The sequence below is a fragment of the Mercenaria mercenaria genome, chromosome 18 (genome assembly GCF_021730395.1).
Source record: "Mercenaria mercenaria strain notata chromosome 18, MADL_Memer_1, whole genome shotgun sequence".
Classification (NCBI taxonomy): domain Eukaryota; kingdom Metazoa; phylum Mollusca; class Bivalvia; order Venerida; family Veneridae; genus Mercenaria; species Mercenaria mercenaria.
In genome coordinates, this window is record NC_069378.1 from 21,851,254 (window position 1) to 21,869,371 (window position 18,118).

Consider the following 18,118-nt stretch of genomic DNA (forward strand, 5'->3'; position numbering starts at 1 on the left):
GAAAATCAAACAAATGTTTGCCGTTCGTTAGTCTGATGTTGAAATTATTAAATTATTTTCATTACACGTCTGCACATTTGAATTGATATGCTAAAATTACTTTTATACAACTTATCATGCATATAATTGGTCGGATGTTTCCATGGAAATACATTATTTTGCATCCAGTATCTTTCATAGATATTGTTCAAGAGAGAACAATTTTTCGTTATAGTCTTCTGCTTGTTTAATCTTCTTTATAGTAATGTCTTACGTCTATTACTGAAATATTATGGCCATGTAATGACCCTCATATTTAATGCGCAAACAAGGTATCAGAAAATTGTTATGTTTATACAGGTAGTCAACAGCAGTATTTCAAGATTTCATTGCAAAGTCAAAGCACTTTCAAGTAGGAACCACAAGAACACATTACTCTCATTTGTTAACTTTATCAATGCAAATAACTCAATCACAGGTCCATTTGGTTTGTGGTATCCGCTTCGTCATTATTAATGTTCGACATATGTAATTGAAGAATGTGATATGAATGAAGGTACCGATTTATCGTTAATATATTCTATTACAAAGAAACTATTTACTATTCAAAAGAAAGCGAAAATTCGTGAGAACTTGAACACTTGAAACTGAAAGTGATGTTTCCGGGTTGGGGTTACGGCGGGTTAATGAACATATGTGTGTGTGTGGGGGGGGGGGGGGGGGGGGGGGGGGGGGGGGGGGGGGGGGGAAAGCGCAGGCGTTAAGTAATGTGAATTGTTGCACCAACCACCTTTATTCCAAATTTTAAGTCAACGCCTTGAATAGTTTTGAAGTTTGCTCCAGACACAAAATACAAAGGACAGATTTGAACTCGATTTGTGACTTTTGCCATGTACATACCGATCAAATTCTACCATATGCCAAGTCTGAAGTCAATACTTCAATTGGTTATGAAGTTAAGCTATAGAAACAAAATATGACAAACATATCTGACCGTGTTGTGACCTTGGTCTTTGATCTACAGACCTGGTTCATACATTCTGCACACTGTCACATTCCAATCTACCTATATGCCGAGATATGACGGGCGGACAGGCACCATTTCGTACTTCGTCCGTTTCTGAAACAAACTCGTCGGCATGAAGTTAAAAGGGGTTCAACACCAAACATGTGTATATCAAAGTCAGAAACAAGAAAAACAAGAAGTGCCTTTAAAAAAGATACATGGCCACATTAGGCAATGCACACTTAAAGCTACGAAGCGTGATTACACTCTGCACTTTTACATACGATCGGGTATTTATAAAGCAAAAAAAAAAAAAGGAAGCCTTTCAAGTCAAATTTTCATGTTTGTTTATGTAGAACATATTTTACAGAACACATATTTCAAGTTCTAAATCATAGTTATATTAATCATAATCTAGGAAACATTGACAAAAAATAAGACTAAAAAGAAGGGGCCCAAAAGTGGGGGACGAAATGACAAATTTGGAATCGTCCAGGGATATCAACAGACAAACATGAGGACGAGTTGACAGGGGAGCGAGGTGATCAGGACACGAGTTGACTGATTTTTTCATGAATTATTCCCCCTTTTTACTTAGAATTTCAGGTTAAAGTTTTGGTGCACTTTCACTCTACCTCTGTTATTACTGAAATGATTCGATTCAAACTTAAAATAATTGTTCAGCATCATCACTCACATCATATGACACAAGATGCATAACTCTGGCACAATTTTTCATGAATTATTCGTCTTTTTACTTAGAATTTCAGGTTAAAGTTTTATGCACTTTCACTCTATCTCTGTTATTACTGAATGGATCTGATTCAAACTTAAACAATTGTTCAACATCATTACCCTTATCATATGACACAAGGTGCATAACTCTGGGACCAATTTTTCATGAATTATTTCCCCTTTTTACTTAGAATTTTAGGTTAAAGTTTTGATGCATTTTCATTCTGTCTCTGTTATTACTGAATGGATTTGATTCAAACTTAAAATAAATGTTTAACATCATCACCCACACCATATGACGCAAGGTGCATAACTCTGGCACAAATTTTTCATTAATTATTCCCCCTTTTTACTTAGAATTTCAGGTTAAAGTTTTGATGCATTTTCATTCTGTCTCTGTTATTACTGAATGGATTTGATTCAAACTTAAAATAGTTGTTCAACATCATCACCCACACTATATGACACAAGCTGCATAACTCTGGTACCAATATTTAATGAATTATGCTCCTTTTTGCTTAGGATATACTTCAAATAATCCATATACTAATTTCTGAATAGACATGAAAATCAAGAAAACGATAAAATCACTCAGTGGAAAACATTCGAACTTCTGGGGCGTCCTTGGGCATTTTTCCCTGGATGGAATTGAGCCGAGTAAAACGCTCTAACCCCGGGACCGGAAGTATAGTTTTACTGCCTTGTTTACGACGCTTGTTTATATTATCGACGAGGGTAAACCAACATTTCTACAAAAGTAGTGTAATTTATTCATTCAAAAAATATAGTATTTTGTCATAAATTTATCGTATGTTTGCATTCAATACTAAAAGGACAAGGAAGTGAAATGTTTGCCCTGCAAATCATGCACGAATCGTCCTCATTTTCTCATCCCGCCATATTGTTCTCGCATTGTTGGCGGCCCTCCCGATTAAGAGATGATGTGAAAGTTTGACCCGAGAAAACTGTTCTTGGGCCTAGTTCGTGTTGTTAGGGCGATTTTATCTCAAGTCAGACATAGAAGTAAAAGAAGAACGAAGCATACAATACAGCATCTGTGAAAAATTTAAAAAGTTACACAGGCTGTCTTGCTTCAAGTCCCATTTTCTTGCATTTAACTAACAATTTGAAAGTTTAACGGTATCAGATAATGGACTGTGTCTGCATTTGCTACATTTTTGCAGATGAAACTCGATAACGATACCAAGCAAAATCCTTTTAAAATGATTTGCATCGAGAAATTCACGGAATATTATTGCGGTAAAGTCGCGCAGTATTTCCGCTGCAGAACTCGTGCATATTTCACGATACAAATGTGATTATCTTTAACTATATGTAATCCGAAATAATACTCGAGTAGTTTAAGTCATATGTAATTATCAGAACAACGAATACTCAAAAGAGTGACAACAGTTCATTTTTAAGTAATATGTCTTGAAGGTTTAATTGATTACAAGGCGTCCTTACAGTATTACGAAATTTGAATAGCATAATGTATATGACTGAATGTTTTGATAACGCTTAAAATATTAGAAATATTAACAATGTTCTAAAGTACAACAGTAATGTTATGTTCCTACCTGAGCTAGGTCCAAATTATATTATTTAAGTCACACCTAAATAATCTGTTCTTAAATTGTAAAGCGCTTCACTTATTAGATAAACAAGTTTACCGTATTTCAAACTTCCTTTTTAAATGCATACATGTGTGTAAAACATAATAGATTTTTCTGTAATAGCTCTGCTTGAATAAGCAAGGTATAAATTTCTGGTTTTTAAACAAGTAAATGCATATAATAGATATCCCCTGCAAAACGGGTGTCACAGAAAATCGTAAGATGCGACAAAACATAATCAAATGGCAATAATTATTAGTCTGATGTGAACAGCAGAATCTAGCTACAATGACAAAAAAACAAACTTATTTCACTTGAGTTTACATTCACACCACGTGCATAGGGTAGTTCTATTATTGCATCGTAATTATAGTTTCCAGCAACTAGCTTTTCCGCAGTGGAAAAATAGTACACAAGAAGTTTTTATGAAAATTTGTATAAGGTCTTGCTTAGCCACGAAATACTATGTAGACCGTATCAGTATTGCCGTTTGTGATTCTGGTGTAAGAAACATTTTATTATTTAATTCCTGAATCTTTTTCCCTTTTAAGTAACACTTAATATCCTGAGAATTTCTTGAACAACGCATCAATGAAAGTTTGGATGTACGCCATTTTCTGATGTTTCTATGGAACTATTTTTCCTTCAAGTTGATAGAAAGAGAAGGAAGCCGCTGAAAGTTTTTGAATGTTGGTATGTACTACACGTCATTAATAAATTAATAAACTAATTGTACACGGAAGATTATATCTTTTCACCAGGGGCAGGGTTATTTGTATCTTGTTATATTGGTAATGAAAAATAAGCCAACAGCAGAAATAATCTGGTAATATTTTAATAAGCGATATTATTACATGATCTACTATGGTCAGATTAGTAATGTCCTTAAATAGCGCATATACTTCACTAAATAAAAAATCAAAGTACAATTCAACAAGGTTATCTGCAAAGTATACCAAGGACAGATTACTCTCAGGCTTTAAGGGAACTGATAACCCGGATGGAAAGTGCGTTTCTGTTACAACATCCTAGGAATATTCAAATGAGTAAAATTTTGTTTGGAAGATTTCTGTATTATAAGTACATTTTTAGAAATAATGATTTTTGTCATCAATTATTTATAAGAAAAAACATTTCTTCACTAACTAATGTATCATTTCAAACTCAGACTGACCTCATATTTTTTTAATTCTGTTAGACATTGCATGCATTTTCAAGTGATTACAAAGCAACATCCCTGTCTTGCTGAAGCCGTTTTTGCGCTTTAGCAACCCATGACAATCTAATAAATTACAGATATATCTCCATCTGTCTGAGCAATTTAAAGCTGAATTTCCTATATTCAGGTATAGTATCAGGGATTCGCAGGTGATAGTCATTTTATTCAGGTTTTAGACCGTTTTCAATTATAGTACTTTAACTCTGATTCTTCTGATTCATGCAGACTTGTGACTGTTCCATGTAAACATTGGTTTAACTTTTGAACACTTTCATATTTCACTCACGGTTTGACTTGTGTGCACCCAATCAGTTGGTATGTGCACACATAATTTTAGCGTGCACTTTGTTAGTATAAAAGCTACTGGAAGCTTCATTCAAGGACCCCAGACTTAAAAATTTACGAGCTACAACCTTTTTGGTCATTATTCTACTTCTTCATTTTAAAATAAATATTTCAAGGTTTGATTTCGCATAAGAACAGATCTTTAGAAACAAAGGTAAGATCCTAAGAAGCTGTTTTTATCAAGTAACTGTAAAGTTCAATACCGAGGTTTCTTGGCTGGCATATATCAATTTTAAAGGTTTTGAAATTGTAGCATTGCGTCTCACAAAAAGTGATATGCTGATAATTCTTTGCATTTGTCATTCAGTAGCAGTATTTTATATGTCTTATCCCAATTTTAGTTAAGGTTTAAAAAAAGTAATTCAATTTACTGATTTAAATTTATTTAAGTACAAAACAAACTAAAGATGAAATTTAAAACTTAACTTAGCCTTGTCAGGGTCATTATGAAATCACTTTTTATTGAAAATATCTAAATGGAATGTCACAATAAAATGAGCATGTTTAAAAAGGCCGTGTCGGTACAATAATCTATATAATGGACGAAATAACAAAGAATTATTTTTAGATATTGGATAAATGTTATGTCTAAACAGAACTATTGTATAGACTAAAAAAACATAATGTCATCTTGGCAAGGTTCAAAAGGGTTTATAAATATATACAAGTCATTACCTTATGTGCGCAATTCTATCACTGTCTTTAAACTGCGAGTAGTGTATGACATATTATACATCAAAGTTAGTTCTGAACGTTTGGGTCAATTTTTTTCTACAATATAGAATTCGATCAAAGCCTGATTTTTTTGGCAAAAAGACAGGGGTCTTGTGCCTTAATTTTTTTGGCAAGATTGATTTGAAAGATTTGGACCATAAACGCGAGTTTTCATAATGAGCTTCTACCATGTACAAATTAATGAAACTCCTCATATTCGTAAATAAACATATGGGTATGTAATATGATGAAATAAGATGTGAAGGTCAGTTTTTTGTTAATGAGATACTGGCCCATAATTAAAGAGACTAGAACATTACACACAGACATTATTTGGAACTATTTAAATGGTCAAACGTTTTGATATTATATTTTTCACTAGAAAGATAGTAACGTTGCTGTTTTAATTTTTTTTTTGCCTACCAACAACAACAACAACAATTACTTTTATTAATGTCAGATTACATACATGTAATAACATGACTCATTTTTTTCAAACAAGATATGGGTTTAGATGGGGACAGACATAATTATATATCATATACAAAGATATAATTTACAAACTTAGAGTATCATAAATACAGATCGTAAAACTTAGTGAAAAGAAAGAGTAATACGTTTACACTAAGGTTTCTAAATAGTGATACTTGTTGGGAGAATAAGATCACGAAAAAAGCATGATCTACCTAAAGGTATGCCATTGGTATCATTATTATGAATCGACTTGGGGATTAAGAAGAACTGTGAATTTTGATTGGTCAGTAGTTTCTTTATACATGTACCGGTCATTGACCCAGTTCATTCATAAGTTTACAAAAATAAATGTGTATGTGCGCGTTGGCAGCGTGGACATTACTATGAGATTAGTGTTACTATTGGATATAAGTGATATGGTTGTAAGTACTTATACATATTATTACTGGCTATTTCGAAAATAATTTATTATTAGCGACACGAATGCACTTATGTTTTTTAATACACCGAATGATACGGAAGACAACAGATCACGAAATTTAATTATATTTGGCCTGTTAGAGAACGCTCTAGGGATATATTTCATTCGTTCGTAGGCGAAAAAAGGGCATTTGAGAAGATAGTGGAATTCGTCGCCCACATCATTTAATGAGCACAACGTGCACTTTCTTTCGTCATAGGGAACATTGAATTGACGCCATCTCCCTGTCTCTACTGGCAGTCTATGATTACCTGTTCTAAAGTGAAATAGTACTAGTCTTTTGTTTTTAGGGAGAATAGTAAGGTAAGGTTCTAACTTGATATCAGACTTAAATAGTCTGTAATTTAATCCCTTTGAAGAATTATTTAAACTTCCATCAAACTTTTGTAAGAATTGGTCATGTAAATTCCTTTTAATTAATTGACCTATATTTTTTCAGTATAAAGTTTTCTGATTAATCCAAAAAAAGGTGTTCCCTGTTAGATCCAGAATACTTTTAACATGATTTATCCATTTAAAATGTATTGTAGAGATCAGCATGTATTCATAACATTTCCTTGCTATTTTTAGTTCACTTCCCATAAGAAGTTTAGCCCAATAGTTAATAATTCTAGTTTTAATCACTATTTCGAGCGGATAGCGGCCAAGTTCTCCATATAACATATATATAGGCGTACTTTTCTTGCTGTCAGTAATTTTACGCAAAAAATCAGTATGTACTTTTTCAATTATGTCTAAGTTCTCGAACCCCCATACTTCACAGTTATAAGTTAATATAGGAACAATGGTTTGATCGAAAAGTTTCAACTGGACATCTGCTGGCAAATCAATATTAGATATTCTCATATATAGAATGTGTAACGCCTTTCTCGCTTGACTCACTAATTGTTTTCGTGCGTTTAGGAAATTTCCCGAAGAAGAAAAGAGAATACCTAGATATTTGTAATCTTTCACATTTTCTATTATTTCGCCATTTATAGTGAAGTTGTAGTTTTCAGGTTTGCTCGTGCCAAATATAACAATTTTTGTCTTTTGCATATTGATTGTTAGTTTCCATATTTTACAATACTGATAGAAATCATTTAACAAATTTTGAAAAGTTGTTGCATCTTCACTAACTATAACTGTGTCATCTGCATATAAAAGTATGAAAATTTTAAGATACACGTTGATTTCGCCATTGTTTTGATTTAATTCAATACTGGTGTTGTTTCTATTTAGATAATCTTCTAAATCATTGAGATATATTGAAAATAAAACGGGGGACAAGTTCTCTCCCTGTCTTACCCCGCAGAAGCTTTTGAAAAACGGAGATATATTACCATTTAAAGAAACACATGATTTAATATCTGCATACATATTGAAGATTACATTATAAAGCTTTCCGTTTATTCCATTTTTAAGCAGTTTGCTCCAGAGTCCTACCCGCCAAATTTTGTCGAAAGCGGCCGTAAAATCGATATACGAGCAAAAAAGTTTCTTTTTTTGTGATCTCAAGGCATCAATTAGAAATTTGAGAGTAAAAATATGGTCTGTGGTTGAAAATCCTGATCTAAATCCGGCCTGATTTTGATTAAGAATGTCAAAGTTGTTAAGAAATACAGTTATACGTTCATTTAAGACAGCTGTGAATAATTTCCCCAAACAACTCAGTATTGTAATAGGTCAATAATTCGCCGGATCGAGTTGCGAACCCTTTTTTTTGTATATTGGCATTATAGTACCGATAAGCCATTTTTCTGGCAAAATTCCACTATCAAAAATCTTATTAAAAAACTTACAATAAATTGGTGTCATTATAGACTGTGTATTTTTAATATACTCATTATAAATGTAATCTTGCGGCGAAGCTGCTTTATTGTTATTGCTTTTATTAATCATTTTTATTATCTCCCTTTCCGTGATTGGTGCGTTTAAAGTATCGTCCTCGGAAATAAAACTCGATTCCTCATGATTAATTTGTTCGCTATCACCATGACAAGGCTCAGAATTTACGGCCTTAAAATGTTCATAAAACTCATGTATATCTGGCGTTTTATTTTGAGGGCATACGGTATTTAAATTATTCAAAATTTTCCAAAAATCTTTAGGCTGCCTGGAATGCATTTCTCTCAGTTTTCGTTCGTTTCGCGTTTTATGCTGATACATGAAAGTATTCAGTGTTTGTTTATAAACTCTAGCGGCGCGATTTAATTCTGCTTTATATAGGTCATTTTTATGTATACTATACAATTTACGAGCGCGGTTATATTTACGTCTCGCTTTGTTACACTGAGGCCCATACCACTGGTATTTTTTTCCTTTGGTGGAGATACAGTTTGAATATTTATCTTTATTTGAGCAAAAACTTTGCGGAAAAGATTTGTATGCGGAGTATTCAAAAAGACTAGCGATTTTGTCGGATATTTCGTTTATTTCAGTTTTTGATATGTCGCTTGTTAAATTGCGGAGGGATTGCTCAATCGACGCAATTTTTCTATCGTCTAAATTTGAAACAAAATCAGCTGTGAGATTATTTTTCCATTTCGGGGGTTTAACATGTCTACTAGAATTTGTATTATTCGGTGCGTTTGGACTATCAGTGCTATGTACATGTGAACATTTTATGACGGCAGATAATAACGCATGCCCATCGGAAAATAAGGTGTCAACTTCTTTTACCTCAAAATCTAGTAAAAAAGGGAAAAGATGTACTAATCCTGCCATGTAATCAATTACAGAAGTTCCTCTAAATGTAAAGTTTCCTTTATCACGATCCTTGCCCACTCTACCATTTAGTATATATAAATTATTGCATTTACATATATCTAAGAACTTATGTCCGACTGCATTGGTTTTGGTATCCATTGAGCTTCTCTTTAGCGGAAAATTATGTTTTTCAAGTACTTCAAAAGAGTTAAAACTACTCAAAAATTCTTCATCAAATTCAAAGTGGTTTGATAAGAATTCATCTATAATAGTAAAATCATCAAAGGTAGAAGTATGGCCATTTACGTCCCCTAAAACCAGACAATATTTATATTTAATACACATTGATGATATTTCATTTTCAAGTTTGAGAAATTCGTCATCGTTAAAGAAGCGTGACTGATTTGGTGGGATATACATTGCACCAATAATAAAATCACTATCAAAATTTTTAAACATATCAGCATGAACTTTAACCCAGTAAATGTACTCGCAATCAGTCTCCAGTATTTCTATTTGGTTTATATAAGTATTTCGAATGAAAAAACCTATGCCTCCTGATTTCCTATAGTAACTGTCCTTTCTTGGTTTTGAGAAAAAAGTGTACTCGGGTATTTTTATAATATCATAAATATCTAGTTTGCTTTCTTCCACGCAGAAAATGTCGTACTCCTTAATAAGATCGAGAAATTCCGGATAATTACTTCTATTTTTTAATCCGCAAACATTAAGACTCCCTACTTTGAAGGTATTTACTTCAAAATAAGCGTTTTTATGCGGTGAACAATGTGTTTCAGGGGAGGCAATTTTGTTAGTAAATGAGATACAACTTTCCCTATTAATTGTCGCAGACTGATTACTAGTATTAACACAGCTACTTTTAACCTCGTCATTATTCTTTTCATGCAATGCTTTACTGTAAGTGTTCGAGTTTATATTTTTCACTTCAGAACTCGTATAATGATCACATCTAGTAAAACTAAAACAACTAGGCAAATCCATACATTGGTTACATAGAAAAGTATCTAAACTTACGTAATGTTCACATCTTACAAAAGTTTACAGTTAGGTAAATCCATGCATTTGGAACATAGAAAAATTTCAGATGCAAAAGTTGTATTTTCAGTTTCATGACACTTAAGTTCAGTTTGACACACGGGCGTATCCGCCTCAAAGACACATGGCGGTACTGCCCCCGGCCTGTCCTACTTGCACCCGGCCTTGGAACCTAGTGAAAAGTGGTCTGAGGGGCTTTCACCATGGCTTCCAGCGTTGTTTCTGTCCTCGTTGGAGATGGACACTGCTTCCGAATAAAGTTTATTTTGAACAGGGACAGAATCCTGTATTGATTTTTCACTTGCAGTTTTTGTGTTTCTAGCGTTTTCATAATTTGTTGGTACCGGATTATTGGCTCTTAGGTTAAACGACTGGACATAGCGTGCGGGTAACGGACCCTCAGCACGTGCTTGATAGGCTGTCTCGTTCCTGACCTGAATATTGTCACCACCAAGCGATGTGTTTAAGCCCTGATTATTGAGATCACTTTGTAGTGACTCATCGGCTGCGGCTGATTCGAGCACCTGTTCCTCAGGGATGCTGTTGCAATTTCCAGAGTCAATAACATGTGGACTAGGGGGCACACTTGGGCGCCCTTGAATATTTTGTTGGGTAAACGCTTCTCTGATTCGCTCGTTGTTCACTCTAATGTTCTCACTAACGCGTTTTTGGATATCTGTACATCTAGACCCGCGGAGGACCTCAAACCAGTCGGGAAACATGTTACGTTCAATACGTCCGTTGACCTCCAAAGCAGCCGGGAATAGTATTCGAACTTTTTTATTTCCATACCTTTGGCGGGCGTCCTTAAAGTGCGGCCACAACACTTTTCTCGCATCGCTTATCTCTTTAGGGTAGTCCCTGGTGAAACCGACGTCCGAACCTTTGAGCATATACGCCCTTTCCATTAAAAAGTCAACTTCGATTGGTTGGCAAAATGTCACCATAATATGCCTGGGTTTAGGTTTTGGACCAGGGTCTAGATGCGAAGCGCGTGGTCTGAACACTCGACCCATTCTGTGTGCCCTTAGAATCACAAAAGAGGATGGTTTAAGGTCTAAATAAGTGTCAATAAGATCAGTCACAATGTCAACACAATTTTCACCTCTACTTTCTACTACACCTGTGATAATAAGGTTTGTGGCTCTATTACGGGCCTCTAAGTCAATTTGTTTATACTCCAATAAACGAAGTCTCTCATTTGTGACCCCGTGATGTGCACAATTCATGAAACGGTGGACTCAATATTGTCAATTCTATACTTCAAAAGCCAAGATTAGACATGTTTTCAAGTATAATGTTCAGTTTCTCATCAGCTGGTAGGTTTTTGAGTTTTTCGGAATCTAAGAAAGAAGATTGATTTGTAGGCATGTGCTCGCACGATGCCCCACCCGTCGAGTGGCGAGCTCTTTTTCGACTCTGTACAGTCTCAAAATCCTCACTAAGGGGACCAAACCTGTTTGATGTCATAACGTTAGGTTGCATAAATAAGTTCATATCACTATTGGTATCACTCCTTGCCATTTTGACGACGAAAAACTTAAATCTATTTCAAATTACGACACGTTGCAAAAATACGTCCACTATCTTGATCTACCCACAATGCATCATACCGTGTCCAGGCTTTATTATACGTTAACCAGATAAATAACGTTACAAACGTACAGAACTATCTTACACAGGCATCCTACAAAAGCTCACATAATTACACATATAACAATCTTCCCTTGTATTTATACACAAGAATAGTTGAAAGGAACAATGAACAATACTATAGGTGAACGTTTGTGTGCTTGTGTGTCTAAAGCGGTGCCCTACAGTTTTCTTGTATCTTACTTGTCTGTTTTTCTATGTTAATTAGTTGGGTGTGGTTGTGTGTTTATCTTTAGTACATGAATGTCTGCGCTATTGTGGTTTACGTTGTAGTGTAACTGTGATGAAGGAACGTAGCATTACCTTTGTATATTCATCCTTGTTCTACCTTCCTCTTCAACCTCCTCCCCCACCCCACCCCACTTTTTACCCCTTCCACCCCTCTTCCACCCCTCTATCTATATTTGGCATATATGTACTTGTAAGGTTTTTGAAGCAACCAGTCTGTAATATTTTTGCGTTACAGCTTCTTTTTGTTATGGGCCTGCTTTGCAAATACGTGGCTCCGAGGCTGTATTTTTAGTGCTCTGTGCTTCCGAGAAATCTACCCTATTAAATTTTGGTGATAATCTTTTTAATTTGAATGCCAATTTTCTCAGGTCCTTGTTTTTATTTCGAAGCATGATGCGTGATATTTACACAATAGTGGATCTAAATTCATTTTATTAGATTTAAAACATTTTCTGATGTCATTATATATATCAACATTATACTTTAAGTAGAGATAGCATGTAAAATTTAAAATGTTTAAACTAACAGGGAAAAGATGTGATTAAACGAAATACTACTGAAAAGAATTGTACTAAAGCTAATTTTTTCTGTAATTACATTATCTACAAGAATATTAATTGATAACTGATCTTTTATAGAAACTGCTTTAATATACCAGTTTATGTCAGAATATTTTGAAAGTTTTTATTAATTTGCTATTAATTTATGAATCAAATAACACAAAGCAAATAAATGTCTTTGGTGACAGAATAACATCTGCAGAGTATTGGCAATCTTTTTAGCACAACCCTTTGAGACCAAAGTTGGTATATAATATTGATTGAGACAAAAACACCAGTCAACTTTAAAATAATTGGAGAATTAATTGTTAGATATGACTGTTGATATGATTGAAGTTGACATTTTTATTCAAATATTATCCACTGCTAGAAGGGGAATTTTAGATTACATACGTTTATGAGAAAATAAACAACCGGATAATTATGCCAAACTCTTGTACTAGTAACCACTGATGTCAACTACTTTAAAAACTGCAATAACATTTTATACATTGAAAATTATTACCTCTTCTGGACTGACCCGCTCGAAAATTGAACTCTTTGGGTCAGGCCAGGTTGGGCCAGGCAAGGCCAGAAATTAAAAGAAACCCGTAAACATCCTATGACAAAATTGAACCATTGTATATATCTACGCAAGTTGTTCTTACTAGACTCCGTAGATTTTGTTGAACATTAAAAAAAAAAGAAGAACACGATGAGTATTGGCAATGGTGGTGTAAAACTTAGTCGTCATCCGCTCGCTTTACTTTCGTACATATTTCAAGGTGGTTGAAATAGATTATGTATAAAAGTGTGTTTTTCGTAACATATCAGACATTTAACATTTAACTTTCATCGAACTCGTACGTTTTGTGTTTAAACGCCTTGATTTGGTATGAAGAATTTTACATTTTATTTAAAATTCAGCTTTAAGTAAAACGATAATATATTGCTTTCATTTGCAAAATATTTCTCCTTAAAAGGAAAAACTATTCTCGTCGTTTTTTTGATATGGTAAATAAATAATTCATTTTACAGGCATGTTTTAGACGTAAAAGTATTTCGGTTTTTAATTTCAAGTCGTTTGTCGATTCGTTTAATCATCATATAACATTTTAGTAATTATGTTAACTTAAGACAAGAAAAAAGTAGTATTCTGAGAATGGAGAGTGAACCTTGGAAAAACATGTGTAATTTCACGTAATTAAACTGAAGACCACTCCAATATGTATGATATACAGAATTATATGTTTTCCATACATACATTATATACTAATAGATCTATATCAATTGGTAAATATTTCAGATAAAACATGAGCGGTTACCGGGGACAAAGTTTCCCTAGTTCTATGTCAGGGAACTCTGAAAGAGATACTCTACGGTATGGAGAAAGTAAAAATTTTGAAGTAAATACCTATGCCAACAAGATAACTGGCAGTCGAGGCTTCGAGGCTAGATATTGCACTGGTGACAGACATCAGGTCTGTGCAGGCGCCGCCTACAACTATTCTACAGATGGGACCAGTGATGTTAGTGCTTCTGTTGGATATACATATTATTCAAATAAAGAAAAATGAACGAGATATAACAATGGTTCGAAGACATATTACATATAAGATTTACTTTCTACGTTATGTAACTTTTGCTTCAAATATTTCATAACAGTAATCTTCTCTTCAAAGAGTGTTACACGTTGTTCAAAATTGCTTGTTTCGTTTCGTCAGCAAGGATTAAGTACACGTAGGATCAATCTGTGGTTTTGTTTCCAGTTTAACTCCTATTGATACTTGAATTTTTATGTCAGTGCAATTAGGAGGGTTAAAGGCAAACAAAATATTGCTTAAAACTGCATCCGCTATTGCCGTCATACTTAACTGTTCAACTTTTAGGAAAGTTTTTCTAAAATAGGTCAAATATAAAATGAGGGATTTGCTATATGTCGAAAGGTCAGTTGTCTGTATTTATCTTACATGAAATACTTTACTTGTACATCACCATTTATCCAATAAATAATTCCTATAATTCAATATCCCGAACAAGTCATTTTCTGATATCATAAACCAACACGTAATCTAACCAAGGTCTTAGTTTGAATTAATTTAATTTACGAAACAGACTTAACTCAAAGTAAAAGGAATGTAGAGTTGCATAAAATGTTTATAATATGAAATACAATGTATATTATTAAGCAGAATAATAATATAAATGAAATAATATTGAAAAAATTGAAAAGCTGAATAATATACGTTGAACTCTTCTTTTTCGATACTTGGTATTTTGTCAATATCTTTGTTGGGTTTAAGGCCACATCAACATTATTATAAGTCATATGGCGGCTTTCAAACTTTTAATGGTGGAGGAAGGTCAATGTGCCCCTCCGGGCATTTTTTTTAGACACGAACGGGCACCTTTGTATGCCATCGATCTAACACAACCTACTGACAAGCTTCCTCGCTTTCACTTGCTATTGTCGCAGAGATTATGATTCACATGTTGCAGAACCAGGCACATTATTGTACTGTTGTTGTTTCTAAATCTTAAAAAAATTCCATACAGTAAACGTCAGTATCGGCTTCAATACTGGTGAAAGCATGTCCATTGTTTCAATCTGTATTAGTCACTGGAAGTTGTACATTGACTTTTAGTAAATGAAAGTCTGAAAACAATTTGTACAATCATTATCATTATTATCATCATTATTATCATTACTATTATTGATATTTTATCATCATAATCATTTTCCTCAATTATGATTTCTACGATGCACTTCCTTGTTGAAAACTGTCAAAACCAAATGTTTTTTGAAACATTTTTAGTCTGATCAAGACAATATTCAGCTTTTCTAAGTAAATATTTTCTCCACGATGACTTTGTCGACATTACTCTATACCATGTATTCATCTTGAAACAGTTTTAAGTAGTGAAGCTATATCCATCTACAAGCATTTCTCCTCTGTATCAGTTGTATCAGTAAAAAAAAAGATGAAATTTATGTTTTGGCGTCATATTTCTTTGTGAAAAGAAACGGCACCTTTTTGCAGGACTGACTTTAAATGATGAAATTGTAAAGGCTCAGAATATTGATACATTCTAGGCACACAACAATTGCAATGTTCCTTACAAATATATATTGTCTGGAAAATATTCACTACTAAATTAATTCAAAAGCTCTCATACCATTGTAAACATTGTCCGTGTTTCTGGTATTGCCGAGACTATCATAGTTATTTGTTTCGTTGGTCACTTCTTCTCTTTCAATTGTTTGACCTACATCCTCATTATAATATGTGGGGATCTCAAAAGTCTTGTTTGAATCTTGACGTGACTTTAACGTCTTTGTAATATACATATTGGTAAAAGGATATATTGATTACATTTTGGATTGAAATCTTAACGCGTGTTGAAAGAAGATTTTTTTTGTGAAGTATACTATGTTTATCTAAAGTAACATTATAAAAACACTTGTGTATGATTACTTAAAAATGCATAAACTAAAAACAGATTTGCCATGGGAACGGTTCTGACCAACAAGAAAATCAACATTTCATTATTTTATTTTCAATATCATTTAAAATTACATAAACGTGTTACACATGTTGAATAAATAAAGGCAACGATTTGCATGGGTTTCAAATTTCCGTATTTCTTTAAAGTTGGCTGTGGATAGGTACAGGTTATTAGAAATTTTGAATGTGTTTTAATTTGAATTCGAATTCAAAATGTCAATACTTAACGGTAGTCTTAGTTTATATAATGCAACTGTAGTGACTGCAACAGCTATAGACACTCCTATTCCCGAAAAAAGCCTCCAATGAAAATGCTTTTGAAACATTTTTCTCATCTCTTACGATCATTTGTGTTTTCAAAAGAAAATTAAAGAAAATAATTATATGGTAGTAACACACATAACACAATAATCATTGATATCTTCTTCAAAGTAGATACGAAGAAATATAAGCTAATTTTATTGAACCCTATACAGAACAGCTTCCAGTATAAATAAATGTTCTGAAAGGAATGATTAAAAATATGGTTAAGAAATGGTATGATATCTGTATCATACATTCTCCAGATTCGATATACATTCTGTAAGAAATATGCAAAAAATGTGTTGTTTACGCACTTAAATCAGTATAGCGTATCAACTGACGCCTGTTGAATTAAACATCACTTTTAAGAGTAGGATTTCTACCGACATGAATAAAGTTTTTGAAATAAATTGTATTTTTGTTTGTTTATAATATAATTACCTTCAGACTTCACAATTGTTTTGCTTATATCTTCAGGCTTAACACTTGTTTGGCTTGTAGTAGCAATACATAACATTTGTATTCGCTGTATCCGTCCTTACATCCATGTTTACACATTCCGTTGATTCTCCCGCAAATCGGAGATAAACCGTTATTAATAGAACCGCTAGAACAAGACTGATCACAAACAGGACCCCATAAATTGTGTCCACATCCATTTAAACAATATCCATCATTTAGTCTACACGTTTGTTTATCTTCTTCTGTGATGCACGACGGATTGCAAGCCACATTACAACTACCAGTGTAAAAGTCACCTGTACACTGATGACAAATGATTCTATTACTTTTGTCGCATGTCAAACATTTATCAGAACACTTCATAGAACATTTTTCACCTGTCCATCCAGCATTGCAATTTCCTAATCATATACCATCGTCATCACAATGAGAGGAACATTCTTGATAACAACTTGTTGTATTTAGTATGCATGTATTTCTATTAAATCTATATCCTTCAGGGCAATCTGTGCACATTAAAATGCCTTCATTAACTTCACACTGATTGCAATTTTGAATAGCACAATAATTTTAACACTTTGATCCTAGTGAACAACTTACACAATAAATAAAACGCTTTTCAGTAGAATAAAACCGATACAAATGAAAACCGTCTTTGCATACACGACATGTACTACCGTCTTGACAATATTTGCAATCTGTCGGACATGTTTGACATATTAATTCAGACCTAATTGTACTCGTAATATCCTTGTTTACATCTGTTTGTGCATCTATGAAAATCACAAAGATTATTGTCACAGGCACTACAATTATGTTGGCATTCTGTGCCATACAACCTAGGTTTACACGGAATGCAATGGCCAGTGTCATGTTGGCATTCTTTATCATGACAATAATTGTTACACTGGAACAGGGATCGGCTGTTTAATCCCCATTCACCTGGTTCATACGAAGTACAATTATCAAATCCACTACAACTGATGCACTGTTCTGGACATTGAGAACAGAAACCACCATATAAATAATATGAAGATTCACATTTCAAGCATGCTGAACCAGAACCGGAAGTGCAGCCAGTAGAACATTCTAAAGATAGGTGTTACATTTG

At 33.6% G+C, this 18,118-nt stretch overlaps 1 long non-coding RNA gene across 1 annotated transcript; it reads left to right on the plus strand.

The window, feature by feature from the left end:
- Window positions 1-13,478: 13,478 nt before the first annotated feature.
- LOC128550751 (uncharacterized) lies at window positions 13,479-14,488 on the plus strand. Its single transcript, XR_008368419.1, has 2 exons — window positions 13,479-13,629; window positions 14,043-14,488. It is a non-coding gene; the product is annotated as an uncharacterized LOC128550751 (long non-coding RNA).
- The last annotated feature ends 3,630 nt before the right edge of the window (window positions 14,489-18,118 follow it).